Source organism: Mustela nivalis (assembly GCF_964662115.1).
Source record: "Mustela nivalis genome assembly, chromosome: 14".
In the NCBI taxonomy this organism is placed as follows: domain Eukaryota; kingdom Metazoa; phylum Chordata; class Mammalia; order Carnivora; family Mustelidae; genus Mustela; species Mustela nivalis.
The window spans coordinates 46,790,114-46,810,134 of record NC_139033.1 but is presented as its reverse complement, the minus strand read 5'-3'; the positions used below and the strand labels follow the sequence as shown (position 1 = coordinate 46,810,134).

The following is a 20,021-nucleotide window of genomic DNA, read 5'->3' as shown; positions in this document are numbered from 1 at the left end:
CTTTTCTGGGCCGATGAAGATGATGTGCAAGGACAAAGCCCCGCCGGTAACTCAGCTCTGCCAGAAAAAAATTCTTAAGCAGCTGGGGCTTAGTGTCTGCTCTGCTCAGCTGGTCAGAGCCTCTGGCTGACTGTGTCCCAGTGGCCCCAGACTTGGGGCGGGGTCTGACTGCAAAGCCCCCTAGTGCTCCATTATGCCCGCGCCAACATTTAAAAGCATTCTGGCCACACCATAACATTTAAAATATGTATTTTTATGTATTAAATATGATTTGTATGTATTAAAATAATCCTGTGCTTCACCTCCAGATTAGATGAACATTGCAATCCCCAGAGTAACCACAGTAATGTGCATGTTACGTATTTCTGCTTTTTGAATGTTTTAGAGTCTCAGATAAAATGTGGAAAGAAAAGGAAATTGTGTTGTAGAAAATGAAAGCAGCAGAGTTGAGACTATCAGCTGGATTCACGAAGAGTGGGGAGCTTAGAGATAATAAAGTCACACAACCCACGCACCCCCAGTCATCAGACCTAATTGCTAAGTCCGCCAGGTTAGGTGTGGAAAGGTCCCAGCTCTGAAGTCAGACAGATCTGGCTTGAACTCAGCCCTTCTCTGCTCCTTACTGGCTGGGGTCACTCCCTCACCTGCAGCTCATCACCCTTCAAATGAGCATGATGCCTGCCTAAGTGCAGTGTTGATGATGCACGAAGAACCCCTGAAATGTAACTGGTCCAACGCAGGATTGGTGCGTGGCGCTGGCAGGGAGCAAGGGGCTCACACTCTTACCCCCAGATTCCAGGCAGTCCCAGTGGCCAGAAATGCCCGGGACAGCCTGACATCATCTTGTAGGTTTTCTTTAAAATGTGAGTGTTCAGGCCAGAGGGACCAGATCAGAACTTCTTCTTGTCATTAAGATGCTAAGGAGAGGAATGGCTGGACACGGGACATAGCTCGGGTGTGACCCAAGTGCGGGTGCACCAAGACATCCCCTCATTTCACCATGTGGACTGTCCTCCGTCCTTCCTCTCCTACCTCACGTGTTTTAGGAAAACTTCCTCAAGATGAACTGCCCGGAGACCCCATTTCCTTAATCCCTTAAGGTCACTACTATGGAGTGTAGGACACAGTTGGCCTCCACTTCGATTATACGGGTCTTTTCTCCAGTTAGATTGCAAGTCCTATGAGGATAGTGGTTGTAATATACAGACCCACACATTTCTTACACACACACACATACTTATGTACATGCACACATACAACATACATGCACACACATATTCACACATAGATACCTACACATACAGGCTCTCACCGGAGTACGTACACATATGCACACACACAGAGATGAACCCCCCTGTGTATCCACACACATGTATGCATTCATACAGAAATCACACATACATATGTATCCACATATAAGCACACCTACACACATACACACAGTTGTTGTGTGTATGTTTTCTGAGAACTAGCCAATGATGGGCACCTAGAGGCCCCGGGGAAGTAATTGATTGAGGAAAGGCAACACCTCCTCTCCCCACTCAGTCTCTCTGCGAGCCCATTCACTCGTGCTGGCCGGATCTCGTGATCTGTTTCCGACATATAACCTCCTGCACATGTAATGAGCCCACAGAATCTCAGGCAGGTCTGCTGCCCGGATCTTGCCTCCAAAACTTCCCAACATAGACTTCCTGAATTGTGTTTGGGGAAGGAACTCTTCAGAACAGACCCACCATCCAACACTAAGCATGGCATCATTTGATGGGTTACAACTTCGAGCCTCTACAGATGTCCTTTGCCACCATCCTTTTCTTACAGAGCGTCCGTGGATTGGACCCAGATCTTGTAATGGTCTTAGGTCAGGCAGGTGGGTCGTAGACCAGTAGCCCTCCAATGTGGAGATTATATATATATATATATATATATATATATATATATATATATATACACACACACACACACACACACACACAATCAGAATCACCTGTACCATTCTGTAAACAGAGTGCTGGCCCCAACCCCCAGATTCTGATTCAGTAGGTCTGATGCCGGGCCTGAGAATTTGCATTTCTAACAAGTACGAGTATGATGGGGACCCAGGACCACACTTTGGAAGCCACTGGTGTAAACTCAGAAATAGGATGCTGCCTCCAGTCACCCCTCCCCTTTGCTCTGTCGGTTGTAGTGCTCTGGTTTGCGAACTTGTGCATATAAGCATCATGGGCAGTCCTTATTAAAACCCAGACTCCCGGCCCCCACCCCCAAATACTTTGATTTAGTAGATTTGGGTGGCACCAAGATCTGAACTTCTAGCAAACTCCCAGATCTCACGGATGCTGCTGGGTCAAGGTCCAGACTCTGAGGTCATTGATGGATTAGAATCACCTGACTCCCTATCACCTAGGTCAGCAAGGGCCTGGGATCAGGTAGTTTTATTTATTATTTATTTTTTATTTTTTTCCATTGTGCATTTTTTTAATCTGATATGCTTTTATTTTGTTTATAATTTTTTTAAATTAACATATAATGTATTATTAACCCCAGGGGTACAGGTGTGTGAATCGCCAGGTTTATACACTTCACAACACTCACCATAGCACATGAGACCAGGTATTAAAGCTCCTGGGGGGATTCCACTGTGCAGCCCAGGTCAAAAGCAACTATGGGATTGTGTGTCCTGGACGCCAAGCTCCAATCTGTCTCCAATCAGGGTGACTTCGAGAGGCTGCCGAGTCCCCACCAACCTCAGTCCCCAGTGGGTTTTGCTAGGGGGCAGCTGGGCTGACATGGGCGCAGTGAGAAGCACAGGGCACTTGGAGGCGGGAGGGGTATGCTCAGGAGGCAGAGAGAATCCTCAGAAGTGATGTTTGCCTCTGTCTCAGGGTTGTCGGGTCCCCGCTCTGCACCCCAAAGGAGACTACATTACAAAAAAATGAAACCACTAAACAGGAAACATCTGGCCCAGGAGGCTGAGCAGACAAGCAAGGTTTCGAATTGGCCCCGGAAACCTGCTGGGCACCGAGCCTGGGGCCTAGAAACGAAGACACGAGAGCAGCGGGGTCGGCGGCTGCACTCTGCTCACACCCGGCCTCTTAGGCCGGGGTCTTCCTGGCCCGGTGGCAGGGGTCGCGCCCGCCGGCGGAGGGGCGTGGTGAGAAGCTGCAGGGGTGCTGTGAGAGCAGGTACGGATCCTCTGTGGGGATGGCAAGCGCGAGGGGTGGGGAGGCGGGGGCAGCAGCAGGTGCTGCTGCAGGTGGACAGACGGCCGGGCAGGTGGTAGGGTAGAAAAGGCGCTCCATCGGCCAGATAGGTGTTGGACGGGAGAGCTGAAGACTGAGAAAAGCAGAACACAGAGAAACGTGCGAGAGCAGGTGCGGGAAGGCCAGGCGGTGTCATAACAGGAAGAGGGCCGACAACAGGCGGATTTCAGTGGTGGCATGAAGCTCCTCCCCTCTGTGAACTGCCTAGTGGGGCCAGGAAGGGACAGGGACAGGGGTAGTGCTCACTCCTTGCCCCGCACTCGCTTCTTGCGGAGTCAGTGTGAGTCGGGAGGACCCACCAGAACGTTGCAAAGTGTCACGTCTAGTGTGGCCTGAGCAGATGCGGCAAGGAGCTTCGTGGGGGTGGGAGGTAAGCTGATCGGGCAGCGGAGCATTCAGAATCCTGGTAGCCAGCCCCGCTCCCTGAGAATCCTGGGGTGGGGGGACAGGCAGGAGTCATTTTCACAGCCCTCCAAAGGATGCAGCCAAGGATGGATGTCCTTGCAGTGGAACCAGCGGACCAGAGCCCTTAAAGCTAATAAGAAGGAGGAAACTGCAGGAGAAGTTGCTGTAAGGAGGTATTAGGTGGGAAACACCCCCAGGCAACATTATTTTGTCAAAGGAGGGTGTCCCGGTCCCCAGGGTCAGAGCTGGTCTGTTTCCATGCAATTCTTAACCTCTGGAGCTGGGCAAATTTCAGCTGTGCTCCCAGCCCCACAAAAGAGCTGTGAGACCATATTCGGCCCATCCAGTTGCTGAACAGAGAGAGATACTGGCAGAGCCCCGCAGAGAACGCAGGACCCACAACTGAGGTGAGGACTTGGGGGGCAGGAAGGGGAGCCTGGGGCCGGGCCTGGAGGACATAGCACCATTCCTGGCCACCAGCTTACCATTCTCCTGTGTCCCCACCTTGGCTCCTTGGCGTCAGCCCCAGGACCTCAACAGGAAGAGACTGAGCCCCTTGTGGAGAGGGGCGGGGGTCCCCAGCTCCTGGCCCCTCCCCCATCCCCCGCAGTGAGAGAGTGACAGGCACCGGCAGTTACACTAGAGTAGATCCCCTAGCATGTCCAGAAAAGCGCCATGCTCCCACCTCCACTGTCTTCTTTCCTCCAGTTCTACCTCCTTCCCTCTCTTTCACAGGCCATCCCAGCCCTGACAGGCAAGCTATTTGCAAGTTAAGTGCTGTACCGTCTGTCCTGTTTCCAGCCTCGCAGGACCCGTGCGCTTACACAGGCCTCACATTTGGTTTAATGCTCTTCAGTCACCATCTCAAAATTCTTAATAACGTTTGCATGGGACCCTATGAATTATGTGGCTGGCTCTGTGCCTGGCTGTCACAGGAGACTTGAGATCTTTCTCCAGGGGGGGACAGCATCATAGCTCCCCCTCTGCTCTTCAAACCCCTCTGTCACCTGGGACAGCATGAGAGAGCAACAGGACCTCACCAAGAGAGGGGCACATACACAAGGGAAGAGGCAGAGGCGGAGAGAGGGGGCACCTGCCTGTGCACTGGACTCCACGGTGCAGGGACTGGAACAAGCCAGGAAGACACCCAGGGATGTGAATCTGGCTTGAATCTCTTAGAAGCCTCCACATTCTTTAGGCAAAACCTAGTTTTAAGATAAAATGTGATATTGACCGTACAACTCAGCACTTAATTTTATATTGTCTGGTGTTGCTAGTTTCACCTGGGTGGCTCTTACTTCCAAAACGAGGTGGCAAATTTTGAGACCAGGGACCTCAGCTCATGATTGTGTGAACACAGCCCAGGCGTGGGCTCAAGCGTGGCTGGGCACAGGATTCCCTTGCGGCTTGATTCAGTTGTTTGGGCTCCTAGGACTGTTATCTGAAGGAAGGAAGGCGCGGGGAGAGCTTCCAGGGAGAGAAGGAAACCATGTCCAAGTGTCTAGGGTGAGGGCTGGGTGTCTGTCTGACTCTGCGTCAGGCTCTCTCCGCCAAACTTGATGTCCTCATCTACAAAATGGGAGTAAAAGCAGCAGCTGCCTCCTCGGTTTGTCGGGAGGACCAGAGGAGCCCCGACATGCATGCTGCCTCATGCATTTGAACGTGGCCCCCGATCACCTGAAGCTCTTGTTACCATGCAGGCTCTGTGTCAGTAGGTGCCCGTGGGGTCTGAGCAGCTGCGATGTGCAAGTCCCCCAGGGCTTCCGGTGGTGCTTCTGGTGTCCCTGCGGAACTCTTCTGGAGACACGGTGCCCCATGCGCAGCGTCTGCAAATGCAGATTCTCACGTGCCACCCGGACCTGTGGACTCAGACACTCTGGGTGGGTGGGGACGAGTGATCTATGTGAACAAGCCTTCCAGATGCTTCTGACGCAGGTGGGTCTGAGACCTGCTCAGCTCAGCCCCGTACTTTCTCTTCCATCCCACGAGTAGGGACATTCAGGACCTGTTAGGTGCCTAACACTGTGCTAAGTGATGTGGTTGGAGAACAGATCCTTAGAATTTGGGGGTGGGGGGGCACCAGCTGCTGTGTATATAATGGAGGGAGGGGAGATGGAGGGGGGAGGGCTTATGGAAAATGCAGATTTCAGATTTCCTACCACAGGAGATTTTTTTCATCCCCAAGAGATTTTGACTTCTAAGTCTAGATTTTTCAAAAGGAGCCCCAGCTTTTTCTGACCCTTATACAGGGTAATCCAGGACCACACTCTGACAAAGAGACACCACAAAAACTCATGGGAAGATAACCAGCTGCCCAGCTGTGTGCTCCAAAGAGTTTTTGGAAGGGGAAGAGCTTGCTGCCAGCTGTCGATCCATGCAGACTAGCTCGGATCCGGATCCGAAGCCACGTCGGCGAGTAGGACCGGCCAGGACAGACTCAGCCCGAAGCCCAGCCCTTTCGGCGACAGCCCAGTAACATCTCGCCAGCTCCACAGGGTTGAACGTCTCATTCCCATTTCACAGGTCAAAAGCCCAGGGATCTAGTAAGCTGAGCGGCATCTTCGCAGATACTCTGCGGGTGGAGCTCACAGCCGGAACGCTCACCCAACCCCCCCGGGCGGCCCTCGGAGCCTCCTGAGCAGGGGCGGGGCTCGAGGGCCGTGGTCGTTCGCTCATTCGCTGATGTTGCTTTGCTTGGGCGGGCCAGGCGGAGCAGGAACCAATGAGAGCGACCCGCCCGGCGGGGGGTCTCAGGACGAGGAAATTGAACAAAGGAGGCTCAGGGCTTTGACCACCGTGAAGCCGTGGGAGACCCGCGGGGGGCGCGGGCAATCGTGACAATGGAAGGAAGCCACAGTGGTGTAAACAGAGCTTCGGACGGACGTGCTGGCCAGAGGTCTCGGTCCCTGTCCCTTTTCTTTCTAACTGTGACCCTGAGCCAGGTATTTCCTGTCCTTGAGCCTGTGTTCTCCCCAGTAAAACAGAGATGATAATCCCTGGCTTGCCTGCCTCAGGGGTTGCTGTGAAGGTCACCCAGGTTTACGTGTTCTGGAAACTGTAAGGTGGGATACCCTTGATACCTTCAATGTACTGGGCGTGTTAATAGGCTGAGTCCAAGGAGAACAGTTTCCCTGTATTTACTCCAGAAATATATTTGCAAAAACTGTTTGTCCTTAGCACCATTTCCGCTCAGGCAGCTGACAACTCTTCTTTTAGAGTGAAGACTCAACTTAAAAATGAAGATTTCTTCTCATACACAATTTTTGCAATTCCCCCACCCCGCCTACCCCGGTCTCTATGGAGGAAGGAATCTATAGACATTTTTCTATGAACACCTGTACAGAGAGAACATTCCCAAACTCTACAGTTCACCCACTTGAAGGAAACAGTGCCAGACAATTGGCAAACATCACCACCATCAATTTGAGAACATTGGCGTTGTTCCCTAAAGAAACCTTGCACCCATTAGCAATCACTCTGCATTTCCCCCAACCCCTCCAGCCCTAGGTAAACATTCATCTACGTCTAATATTAATATTAAACAGTGGGATTTTTTGGAAGTGTGGTGATGAACCACCTGCATCAGAATCACCTGGATGGGGGTTAAAAATGCAGATTACCGGGGCCCCTTCCGACCTCTGGGTAAGAAACTCTGCCTCTGAAGTCCAGAAGCTGCACTCCCAGCCCTGGGGTGAATCTTGGGCACACCAAAGCCTCCTGAGAATCGCGGCTTGTCCTTGGATTGAAGGACAGAGCCAAGCTGTGTGTGGGGAGATAGGGGCAGAGGCTGACAGGTACTTGGGACCGAGATGGCTCTTCCTGTCCCTTTTTCCTTTCTCGTTCCTATCTTCACTGCCCATCTCCGTGCCCTTCAACATGTAGACACATCTCCGGAATGGGATCACAGAACTTAAGCTCGCCGTGCTCCCTGGTCTGTGATACCCTCATGTTGTCACCAGAGGGCGCCAGAACATCTCCAAAGCCAAGCCGATCTCCCCTTCCTTGGCAGGCTCTCCACTGAGGGCAGTTTCCCAATCTCAGGCCTGTCTCCCCCCACCCCCACCCAGCCAGGGCCCCTCACAGATTCTCAGAAAGATGTTGAGGGATCAGGGTTGCTAAAAAGCAAAAAGCACTTATTACGTGTGAGCCCTGGGGAGTTTGTCTAATGCCCCTGAGCCCAAGCTTCTCACCCCAACAAGGAAAAATATGAACTTTTATTGTCCTGCTTTTAATAATTAAAGGGGATCATAGCGGTAATGCTCCTGTTATTCTACCAGAGACGGTGATTTGCACTGCTAGGAAACCAGAGAGCTTGAATGGCAATATATGTATTTAAGTTTCGTGTGCATCAGAAGAATTAACTTCATAGAGCCGCACAAGGAACAGGTGTGGCCTGTCCTCTCCCGGCCCATGTGAGCGCCCGGACTTGATGTTCGGGTCCACACACCCCCCTTCAGAGGCCCTGGTGAGCTAGGACTCCTCCGAAGGATGGATGCAGGAGCTCTACCTCAGAATTAGGTACACTGTGATTGTGTTTTACAAAAACTATTACTTGTAAAACCAGGTTAAGTTGTTGTAGATGTGTAAGTGACCACAAAAAGGAACTCTATAAAATGTGGGTGAACATATGTATTTTATTATTATTTGTAGTTAATCTCATTATGAACAAATCTAAGTTCAGCTTTGACGGCACTGGTGGGCAGTGAGGATGGGGACGAGAAAGGAAGGGGCAGGAACAGCCCTCTTGGTCCGAGGCACCTGTCAGCCTCTGTCCCCATCTCTCCAGACAGTCAAGACAAAGGGCTTCACGGGCCGTGGAGGGAAACTTTACTTCTTTTTTTTTTTTTTATATAAAATTCTTTTTTTTTTTCCAAGACTTCCATTCATTCATTTGACAGACAGAGATCACAAGTAAGCAGAGAGGCCGGCAGAGAGAGAGAGGAGAAAGCAGGCTCCCTGCTGAGCAGAGAGCCTGATGCGGGGCTCGATCTCAGGACTCTGGGATCATGACCTGACCTGAAGGCAGAGGCTTCAACCCACTGAGCCACCCAGGCACCCCAGAAACTTTACTTCTGTAGCTGCACATACACACTCCCTAAATTCTCTCACATTAGGAAGCCTTCTGAGCTTCAGACACACGTGGCTTATTTTGCTCTGTCTCTGGTCATCCTACTGTTGTCATCTTTTCCTTCCCTGTTCCACCAGAAACACTCCCGTTCGGTCTTCGACACCCAGTCCGAACGCCAGTAGCATCTGTTGTGGAGTTCTTTGATTCTTAAGGCAAAGCTAAGTATCCTTCCTCAACAGTTCGATAGTGCTCTGTGCACACCTCAACTCCAACATTTTCGATTCATCTTATACCAGGCTGATGGAGTCTCCTTGCCCCCCGCAGAGGTGGCCTTAAAATTGACCCCTCCAAGGATCTTGGGCTCTGATCCAATGCCCTCCTGCCAAACCAGCAGTCACTCCACTCCAGGCTGCAATGCCTACTGTGAGCTTGAGTGGCAAAGCTCTGGCAGCCTATAATAAATCCATTTTTTTAACATATATCCAGAAAAGTGAAAAATCACAAGTGAATACATCATGAATGAATGTCCAATAAATGAACCTACTGGTGTGATCAAGAAACAGAATATTAGCAACATCCAGAAGACCCTCAATGACTGTATCTAAAAATGTATTTCTAACTACTTAAATTTATCATTTTAAAAGTGAGCTATCCAGTTCCAAACATGTGAGTCGTTGCTAGCTTTTCAAAGACATCTGTAGAAGGTACAGAAGATAAATGCCCCTCAGGAAGCCACTCCAAGGATCTGGAGACATTGTGTTCCTTTCCAGAGCAAGCATGGGGCGCTCAGCTAACCTGAACCCCACAGTAGGCACTCCCGAGCCTTGGAGATGAGCCAGGATCCCGGGAGGCTGGTTCACCATCCATTGGAGTGAAACCCACTAGTGACGTTTGAAGAACAAGGTCACGCCAATGATAAAGACATTCCAGGTATAGGTTCATGGGAGTGGGAAGTGGCTCTCTGCCAACTCTATACTGGTCTCTGCTAGGGACTTCCCATATACTACCCCAGTAATACCATTAAGAGGCCTAGGCCTGTCCCCATCTGAAAGAAGAGGGAGCTGAAGAGAACAGGACTTGTAACACATCTTCAACTTATCATGCCTCGAAGCCCCAGAACCGCAAATTCAATCCGTCTGAAAAGTACTGGCTCTGTGATTGACCTGTCGCTTCGGCCCCCAACATCACAGAGGTGTTTGGGACAGCTCCCCGACCTGTTGACCTGACATGCTTATAGGAAAAGCACAGGCCCTGCCACCCACGAGAGGCAGTGGGATAACATGTCTGTGTGGCTGTGCTGTATGTGCACAGATTCCAGAACATTCCTCTGATGTCGAGAGGTCCCTGTATTCTAGGAAGGAGTACTGGATGGCGGGTTGCCCACCACCCCCTCAGGCTGACCCTCAAGGCTCTTCTGTGGGGCCTCTCCACCTGCCCGGTGGCTGGATGCCCTCGCTCATGGCAGCGACCTTGTCAAAGGCATCACGTGCCCTCTAGGGGGGATGGCCTGACTGGTGCCTGGCTCTGCCCCTCACCAGCCCTGAGCAGCTCACCTCACCATCCCTCTGTTTCTTTAGCTTTTAGTCTTCCGATGAAGGGCTCTGCTCCCTCCTCCTCCTCCTTCTGCCTTCTCACTGCTGTCTCAGAAGAAAACCCAGGCACTCACCTTCCCCATCACTCCTGGGCTAATAGTCCCCACATTCTACCTCTCCAGCCCTAAACTCCTGCCCAGACCAGAGTATTGCATGTCCCATGGCCTGCTGGGTGTTTCCACCTGCCCGTCTAGACACCTCAAACTCCATGTCACACAATGGCCTTAACTGCCTTTCCTCTACCTCATTCTGTCACTTCAAAGCTGTTATTAGAGAGGAACAGTCTTTTTTTTTTTTTAAGATTTTATTTATTTATTTGACAGACAGAGATCACAAGTAGGCAGAGAGGCAGGCAGAGAGAGAGGGGAGAAAGCAGGCTCCCTGCTGAGCAGAGAGCCCGATGTGCGGCTTGATCCCAGGACCCTGGGATCATGACCTGAGCTGAAGGCAGAGGCTTTAACCCACTGAGCCACCCAGGTGCCCCTAGAGAGGAATAGTCTTACATCAAAGTGCATGCATCAGACATACATACACAGTTCGATGAATGTTCACCAACACAGCCCGTAACCAGCGCCCAGATCAAGACCCAGATCACTCTCAGCACCCCAGAAGTCTTCCTCGGGCCCCCTTCCAGCTGGGGTTGACCTGCACACTGCTCTCAAGTTAGCCTGGTCTTTGACCCTCGTGAATGTGGAATGAATGATACGGCGTGCGCTCCTCTGGACGCGGCTTCTTTGGCTCAACGTTGCGAGATGCATCGTGCCACTGCCTGGAGCTGTAGGGCACCCATTCTTGTGCTGTGCAGACAAGTCATTATTTGTCCACTGTACTGCTGGTGAGCAACTGGGTTGCTCCCCCTTTGGAGCTGTTATGAGTCGTGCCAAGTTGAACTTGGTGGCGTGTGTCTTGTGGTGTGAAGGACGCATGTATTTCGTCTGTGCATCTTTCCGGGAAGAATTGCTGGGCTCTAGGGTGTGAAGCTACTTGCTCTGGGAGAGCACCAGGCAGTTCTCTAAAGTGGCTCTAGGTCCCTCTTTCCCAGTAGTGGACGGGAGTTCCGGTGGCTCCACTCCCTCACCAACACTTAACGCCATTTTTTATTCACTCACCCTTCTCCGTGCCTATCCTCACCCCTTTCTCCTCTCAAACTTTCTCGTATGTTCAGCCCTCTCCGTTTGGCCCTGCCTGCTACAGGCACTGTGGTCTGCTGCCGGCCTCCCTAGCGTCGGCCTTCAGGCTCCGTGAACCACTCCCAGCAAATCTCCCCAAATGCTGCTTTAATCATCACACTGTTCCATCCGCAGAACCTTCCGTCGCTCCTGCCCTCCTCTTACTTGAAAACTACATCTGTTCATCCGTCTGGCTTGTGACACCACCTGCAAACACGCTCAATGATCAGGCAGACCCCCATCTTTCCCTCAGGCCTCAATGTTGCCTTCATAAAGGCCCCCGCTGAGGGGTGACTTCCACTTCAGTCCCTCTCTCTGTAAGTCTGGGACATCAGTTGGTCTGGCAGGAAAACAGTCTTCTTTGTTAGCGGTATTGTAAGAAACCCCCAAGCAAAAGGGGGTTTGTGCTGGCAAAGCCTTAGAGAACCTGTTCCAACACCCCGTTTCCAGAGAAGCTCCAAGTTACAAAGAATTTTTTTTTTTTAATCCTAATAATCTGGCAGGCGTTTCTGAGACCTTCTTAAAGGGACAACTATCACTTCTCATTTGCTGGTAGCTTTCATTTGATCTGAAAGCAGGCAGAGCCTGGGATATGAGCTGGATGGGGAGAAGAGGGGCAACAGATAGAAATTCCAAATCAGGGGGTGCCTGGGTGGCTAAGTAGGTTAAGGCCTCTGCTCTCGGCTCAGGTCGTGGTCCCAGGGTCCTGGGATAGAGCCCCACATCTGGCTCTCTGCTCAGCAGGGAGCCAGCTTCCTCCTCCTCTCTCTCTCTCTCTCTCTCTCTCTCTCTCTGGTCTACTGGGAAAGAGGGACCTAGAGCCACTTTAGAGAACTGCCTGCCTCTCTGCCTATTTGTGATCTCTATCAAATAAATAAATAAAATCTTAAAAAAAAAAAAAGAAATCCCAAGTCAGCTCTGCTTTTAAAACCACTTCTCAGCAAGAGAAACAACCTCACGGGGACAGTTCTCAAGCAGACACACATTTAAGGAGGCTTCCGATGGATAGAAGCTTTTGAAACCTCCTCTCATTACAGAGAATCGTAGATAAATGCAGAGGAAACAGGAAGCAGGCAGATTTTTCTCCTACATTTTAAAACTCCTCCCACATTTTAAAAAGGCAAATCCAACTGTGTGTTTTTGTTTGTTTACAGTTTTTTGTAGTTATTACTTGTATTCTTTGCACAAGGGATTCCTAATATACACTAGTTCGAATTGTCCATATTAGAGCTTAGAGCATAATTTTGCTATTTTAAATGGCCAGAGAGGTTCATAAGCCCATCTTTTCTTTGATAATGTAGTATTTTTCTCACGTGTACTTCCTCTGATGCGGAGTCCGTGGACATCCTTTGGATATACTAACTCAATGGCTGGTTAGTTCAGCCCAGCACAGGGATGCAAAGGTCAGAGAGCATGGCTAGCCCCGATGCCTTGTGTGAGCATGAGGGAGTTCTGCCTTCCTTGTGCATCCAAGTGGGAGCTGACCTCACGGGCTGTGACCCACAGCACACCCCATGGCACTGTGAGGCTTCTCGCGGCCCACAAATGTGCCACGTTCCTCATGGAAGACGCTCAGCTTTCTTCCTGAAAGGCTGCTCTGTCTTTTCTTTTCTTTTAAAGATTTTATTTATCTATTTGACAGACAGAGATCACAAGTAGACAAAGAGGAAGAGGCAGGCAGATAGAGGAAGGGAAGCAGGCTATGCAGGGCTCGATCCGAGGACCCTGGGACCATGACCTGAGCTGAAAGCAGAGGCCTTAACCCACTGAGCGACCCAAGCACCCCTGCTCTGTCTTTTCTTACCTTCACAAAAGTGCTACTCTGAAGTCAGGGGCCTTACAAGGTCTTCTGTATCTTCAGTGACGTTCCCTCTGCCTGCTCCTGATACCGCCGGTAGTATCCAGACTCTTCTAGCCCCAAACTGTGTCTGCTTACAACTTAGCAGCTCACTGCACACCATCTTGGGTGATGTAAGAGAGCCCTGAAATCTGCCGGTTCTTGGTTAAACCTGACAGGCGTCCTGTCCCTCCCCAGACGACCGCATGATGGGTTCTTTGTGGGCCAGTGATTTTACACATCCTTTCTGTGCTGAGGAAAGAGCGCCTTTCTGCCCGTAGCAGGACCTAGACTCTGACACTAATGTTCCCATGTGTCTTACGGCTGCACCAGATCCGAGAACCCTCTTGATTTTGTGCCACCCGCTAGGGTCCGGAGCACTTACACTCCTCCACACTGAGGCGGGGAGCTGGGGGTGAGTGAATGGCCGGCAGCTGACTGCCCCAGAGCATGGCTGAGAGCCCGGGAGATGATGCCGAGTCTCCGGTCAGCAGGAAGGGGTCATGAGTTTACAGCCTAAGGTCTGGGGTGTAGAGAGGGGAGGAGTCGGCCCTACCCCCACCACCCAGCCCCAGTGTTTGAAAAGTCCAGGCCTCCCAGGTTTGGGCTGAGCCGGGTTGAGGGCTAGGGTGGGCGCGTCCAGTATCCGCTGAGCTGTGCGCTTTTTTTTTTTTTTTAAGATTTATTTATTTATTTGACAGACAGAAATCACAAGGAGGCAGAGAGGCAGGCAGAGAGAGAGGGGGAAGCAGGTTCCCTGCTGAGCATAGAGCCCGATGTGGGGCTTGATCCCAGGACCCTGGGATCATGACCTGAGCCGAAGGCAGAGGCTTTAACCCACTGAGCCATGCAGGTATGCTTCTTCCTGCTCACCCACCTTCAGGAAGACCCCGAACCCCCAGGGACTGGCCAGCCTGCACGCCCGGAGCAGGGCCTCAGCCCTCCCCAGGTTTAGGACCATTTTAGAGGCAAGCCAGAGCTCCTGACCCCAAGGCTGGCCTGTAAGCTCGAGTGCTGGCTGCTTGGAGACTGTGATTGATTGACCTGGGACAGGAGCAGACGAACAAGGGCCGACCCTGTGTGTCCAGATGCAGCCCTACCCGCCCCCCCCCGGACCGTGGGTCCCAGTCACAGGGCTGCGCCCTGCTCTGAGGGCTGTATTTGGTGGGAATCCACCCCCCAGCCCCCTCACACTAAAGACTCACACACGTACCGTGCGAGAACTCACCCGAAGCCTCCCAGTCCCCATAGTGACGGAGCCTTTCCCCATTTATCTAACCAAGTGCTCCGTGAAGAGCTACTGAGGATCCCCCGTGAGCCAGACACTGAACCTGGACCTGGGGCTACAGCAGCAAACAAGCTCTGTGCAGGCCGTGCCCCCTGCTCCGCAGCTCACAGTCCCGGGGGCAGACTCAGTGAAACCAGTGCTCACTCCCTATGTAATGACAAACAGTGCTCAAGGCTTGAGCGAGCAGAGAAGCACACTCAGGGACGTGGGCCAACGCTTGCAGTCAGGGCCTACAGACTTGCCTTCTGGCAAAAACGGGCTTCACGGGGGGGGGGGGGGGGGGGGGGACACGGTTTAGCCGCCCTGCCCCAGGGTAGGAGGGACAGCAGAAGGGAAGGCAGATGTAGCTTGTAACGTGCAGTCAGCCGTCCACTGTATTCTACAAAGCACGGTCCAACACAGGTGCTTTTGCCTTTTAGCCAAAGGACCTGTATGGCAAGGTGGGGTGAGGGGTTTACTGCAGGGGCCTTACGGATTAAAAGGCCAAGGAACTCCAGAGGGAGAACCAAGTGCAGGGAACCCCCAAGGAAGAAGCTCAGGGAAGATCCCAAGCCCCAGGGAGTAGGGTGTACACCTGCATCATGGGGGCGTTTGTCCTGTGGGCAGGCAGAATGCAGAGGCTTCTGGTGGGACCCCAGGTGCCACTGTGGGGTTCCCGCCCCTGCGTGCAAATACCTCCTTCTCATGACCAGGGATCCTCTGTCGTGGTGACTGAGGGCTGGAGGGCACTCGGCAAGCCTATGTGATGTCATCAGCTCCAGGCACAGGGTGGGACCGGCGGCGGGAGTGGCCTGCCGGAGTCTAATGGGATGATGAGGCTTCCTTCCTCCGGCTGGTCCAGCATGTGACAGCACGCCCCAGGCCGCCAGCTGGAACGCCCCAATGACTCAGTGGGGCTCTCCATGGAGTCTCCAACCAACACATTGGAATTTGTAGACTGTTGCTGCTCCGGGGCTTGGAATCCATCCCTTCTTACCCAGCACAGGGATGCTAGGGAGGGTGCTGCCAAAACTTTACTATGCAGGCAAGTTTCCCAGGGGTCGGGTTAAAACGCAGATTTGGATTCCCGAAGTCCGAGCGGGCTTCATTTCCAAAAAGCTCCCGCGGATGTCAAGGTCACTGGTTTGCGGACACCTTAAAGACCTGAGAACACACACAAGAGTGAATGGAATGAAACCCTCCCCTATCCTTCCTAAGTGTGCAGGGTCAGCTTTGCAACCCATTCCCCACTGGGCAAGCATCAGGTGAGCTGTAGAACCGAGGTGAAGATTGGCAGAAAGAAGGAAGCTGGATGTAGGGACTAATGACAAAGATCACCTTTGTCTGAAAGCCTATCACGGGCTGTGATGTCTGATCTTTGGATTTGGCAAGGGAGGTGTTATTAATCTCCATTCACTTCCTAATGGACCTAGGCTTTGGGAAGCCATCTTCTCCAGGCAGAGATCGCTGCTGGACTTTGAATCCTTGTCAAAATCCAGCTGATCTCACTAGGACACACATCCTTGTTTTGAAGGGTAAGGAAGTAGAATTAGATTTAGCCCAGGGGTTTTCAACCTCGCCGGCATGTTAGAATCAGCAAGAGGAAAGGCGTCCGGTTAGCTCAGTTGGTTTGAGCGTGGTGCTGATAGAATCAGCAAGAGGAGTTTTATTTTCTTTTAAAGATTTTATTTATTTATTTGAGAGAGAGAGAGCATGTGAAGGGGGAGGGTCAGAGGGAAAAGGAGACTCCCTGCCGAGCAGGGAGCCCAAAGCGGGACTCGATCCCAGGACTCCAGGATCATGACCTGAGCTGAAGGCAATTGCTTAACTAACTGAGTGCCCAGCAAGAGGAGTTTTAAAGCTCCCACACCCCAAGCCAATTACCTCAGACTCTCCACTATCAGTATTTTGTAAACCGCCCTCCCCCCCCACCCCCGCCCAGTAATTCCAACATGCAGTCAAGACTGGGAGTCCCAGAGTCAGGCCAGCTCCCCTCCTAATGGACTGGGGCGATTGAGTAGCTGATGGATGCAGTCTAATGTGTCTAATCTCATCACAATGAGTACCTCGCAGTTCCTGCTCCAGGACTCCATCCAAGAAACCAGCTAAACAAAAATCTGTGTAGTCAGGTGAAGCAGGATAGGACAGGGCATGGGATGGAGGTGTTTGCCAGGGAAAATATGTAAGAAAAGAGCAGAAAATGTCAGGCACTGCTAGAGGCACCACACATTTAGGAGCTGAGGGGAAGATTTAGAAAGAAAAAAACTTATGACACTGAAGTCCTTAAAATGAGAACATCTTGTTCAACTCTGAGTCAGCCCAGCATATGTTAGATGATGGATAGATGAGTGAATGGACGGATCAAGGAAGATGGGGTGGGTCCCCTGGACAAGGAAATCTGGAAGGCAAGTTGAACAGAAAAAATAAGACTCACACTGGGGTTGAGGGTAGAGACAATGATAGGAGAAAGGAGTATAAAACTACCAGCTCTGAACAGAGTGGTCCATGAGGAAACCATGTTTGGGGACTTTGTTTTTAGAATTGGGGTTATTGTTTTTAAGATTTTATTCATTGATTGATTTGAGAGAAAGAGAAAAGGAGAACAGAGAGGGAAAGCGAGAAGCAGGCTCCCAGCTAAGCAGAGAGCCCAATATGGGGCTCGATCCCAGGACTCTGAGATCGTGACCTGAGCCAAAGGCAGATGCTTAACCAACTGAGCCACCCAGGTGCCCTGGGGTTATTTTTTATAACAGGATAGAACACCCCAAATGGAAAAATAGACGGAACAATCTGTTTGAAGCAAAGAAAAAGCTTGAACTGCTTCTAAACACACGGTGCATCCTGTCTTGCCACAATCAAGATGAAAGACTCAGGCTGCCCACCAGCCCTGCCAAAAGAAACCGCAGAGTCTCAACCAAGCAAAGCTCTGGGTCCTCGGCCGTAAACCCCAGATCCTGCAAAAACATGATGTGGGACAGTGCTAGTCCCCAGGGGGATGTTGTTCCACTCAACATGGGTCAGGGTGTTATCTGAAATTTCTTACTGGATTTTTTTCTCTCACTCAACAGTGTTGAATTCATTCATCATCGGTATCTTGTGTGGGTTTAACGATGAACCCGCAAACCCTCATCTTCGAAGATAACATTGCCTGAGCCATGTCTTAGGTGTTCCACTGCAAGCAGGAAGGACTTTTCTACAACCATCTACGCTCTCCCGGTCCACTTTGTGATCTTGGCTGACCCTGCGTACAGCTGGCCAGGGTCCAGTCGGTCATGCATTTGGGAGCTAGACAGCGAACCAACCTATTCAGGAATCAGCTCAATGACTTCACTCATATCCACACATCCCAGCCAGCAAAAGCTGCATGATACAATCAAATACTAGTCCTCTAATCAAAGATGCCCCTTGACCCAGGTATTGGGAGAAAATAAACAATCTGACTGAGAGGGGCAAGGACTGTAGATAGACAAAGTGGATAAGGCAACGGACATCTAACCTACCCTGTCTATGCTCTACCTCTTCCCATGTTTTAATCCTGAAGAAACAAAACATCAGCAGGACCATTGTTAGCCAGTATGGCCCCTTTCCTCAAGATATTTTAGTGCCATCTGCAAGAGTTTTGTTGCCATAAACACGTAAATGTCTAGGATGTTAAGGTATCACTTTAGGCATAGTGCTTTTGTGCAGTGCACAACCTACACATCCTCAGGCACTGGCTGTGGAGACCAGAGACCTACATGATGGACCTTCACCTGGCCTGAGTTTAACTTAAAAAAATGGAAAGAAGGGGGGCACCTGGGTGGCACAGTCTGTTAAGCAACTGACTCGGTTTTGGCTCAGGTCATGATCTCAGGTTCATGAGACTGAGTACCCTCCCCACAACACACACACACTCAGGCTCTGCCCTGAGTGCCAAATCTGCTTCAGATTCTTTCTTCATCTCCCTCTGCTCTTTGCTCTGCTTGTGCATGCACTCTTGCTCTAAAATAAAGAAACAAATATTAAAAAAAAATAATTTATTATGTAATGTTAGTCACCATACAGTACATCATTAGTTTTTGATATAGTGTTCCATGATTCATTGTTTGCCTGTAGCACTCAGTGCCCCATGCAATACATGCCCTCCTTAATACCCATCACAGACCTCACCGGTCTCCCCACCCCTCTCCCCTCTGAAACCCTCAGTTTGTTTCCCAGAGTCCATAGTCACTCGTGGTTCATCTCCCACTCTGATTCCCTCTTTCATTTTTCCCTTCCTTCTCCTAATGTCCTCCAGGCTATTCCTTACGTTCTAAAAATAAGGGAAATCATATGATCATTGACTTATTTCACCAGCATAATCTCCTTCAGTCCCATCCATGTTGATGCAAAAGTTGGGTATTCATCCTTTCTGATGGCTGCATAATATTCCATTGTGTATACGAACACATCTTCATCCATTCATTTGTTGAAGGGCATCTCGGCTCCTTCCATAGTTTGGCTATTATGGACATTGCTGCTGTGAGCATTAGTGTGCATGTGCCCCTTCTTCTCCTTACATCTGTGTCTTTGGGATAAATGTCCAGTAGTGCAATTGCTGGGTCATAGGGTAGCTCTATTAAATAAACAAATAAATCTTTGGGAAAAAAAATTGGCAGTAAGGTGATGCATGGAAAGGAGAATCTGATAGAAGTCATAGCTGGGGATGGAGACCCTCTCATTCTTCTGCTGTGTGCAGGAGCAACAACCAGCTAGTAAATGGAGCTGAATAATTGCATGAGTGTCCTGGAGATCTAGAAATGTAGGCGCCTCACAGGCTCCGGCCACCATCCAGCCCCCGGCTCCCCTGGCAAGGGCAGAGGCACTTTGCTGGGTGCCAGCCGGCTTCTTGGCTCTACATCCAGGGACGGTCTACCGCAAAGGGTGCCCCCAAGAGGCTCTGGGGTCACTGGGAGTTTGGGCTCTCATTGGTGCCTTTTGTCTGACTATTTACCAAACGAAAACGCTGTGGGCTCAGAGCACAGCGCCGAGGGACGTTGTGTCCCGGACTTGCCATCTTGGCTTCTCTCTTTGTGGGGGGTCAGGAGGAGAGGAAGGAAAGAATGAGAACAAGTTTCTTCCCCGTGCTCTCTTCCACTTAGAAAACCTCAGCTCAGGATGCAGGAGACAATCAGGGCAGTCCTCGCCTGCACACTTACCGACACCTGCTGAGTGTGGGCGCTCCGTCCGCCTGGATGCACGTTGTGTGTAAAGCTAAGCTGCCCGCAGACAAGCGGAGAGCCAGCAGCTGTCCAAATGAAATGGTGCTGGAAGAATTTCTGAGTCAAATGACACATATTTAGAAACACCTACGAATGCAGTCGTAGAAAAAAAATACTGAAATTCTGACATGACACATCACTTTGTTCTCTTCTTCACCATGACCTTCAACTAGCTCGTATCTC

General features: G+C 50.9%; 1 protein-coding gene across 3 annotated transcripts in view; it reads left to right on the top strand.

The window, feature by feature from the left end:
* Positions 1-2,841: 2,841 nt before the first annotated feature.
* Positions 2,842-20,021, top strand: part of SLC14A1 (solute carrier family 14 member 1 (Kidd blood group)) — a 48,853-nt gene continuing 31,673 nt past the window's right edge. For 2 of the 3 annotated variants that reach the window (XM_082699326.1, XM_082699323.1), the window contains exon 1: positions 3,019-3,182. The gene's annotated coding sequence lies outside the window, so the exon portion shown is untranslated. Of the gene's footprint in view, positions 3,183-20,021 lie in introns of all 3 variants that reach the window. The other variant, XM_082699328.1, reaches the window with a different exon arrangement.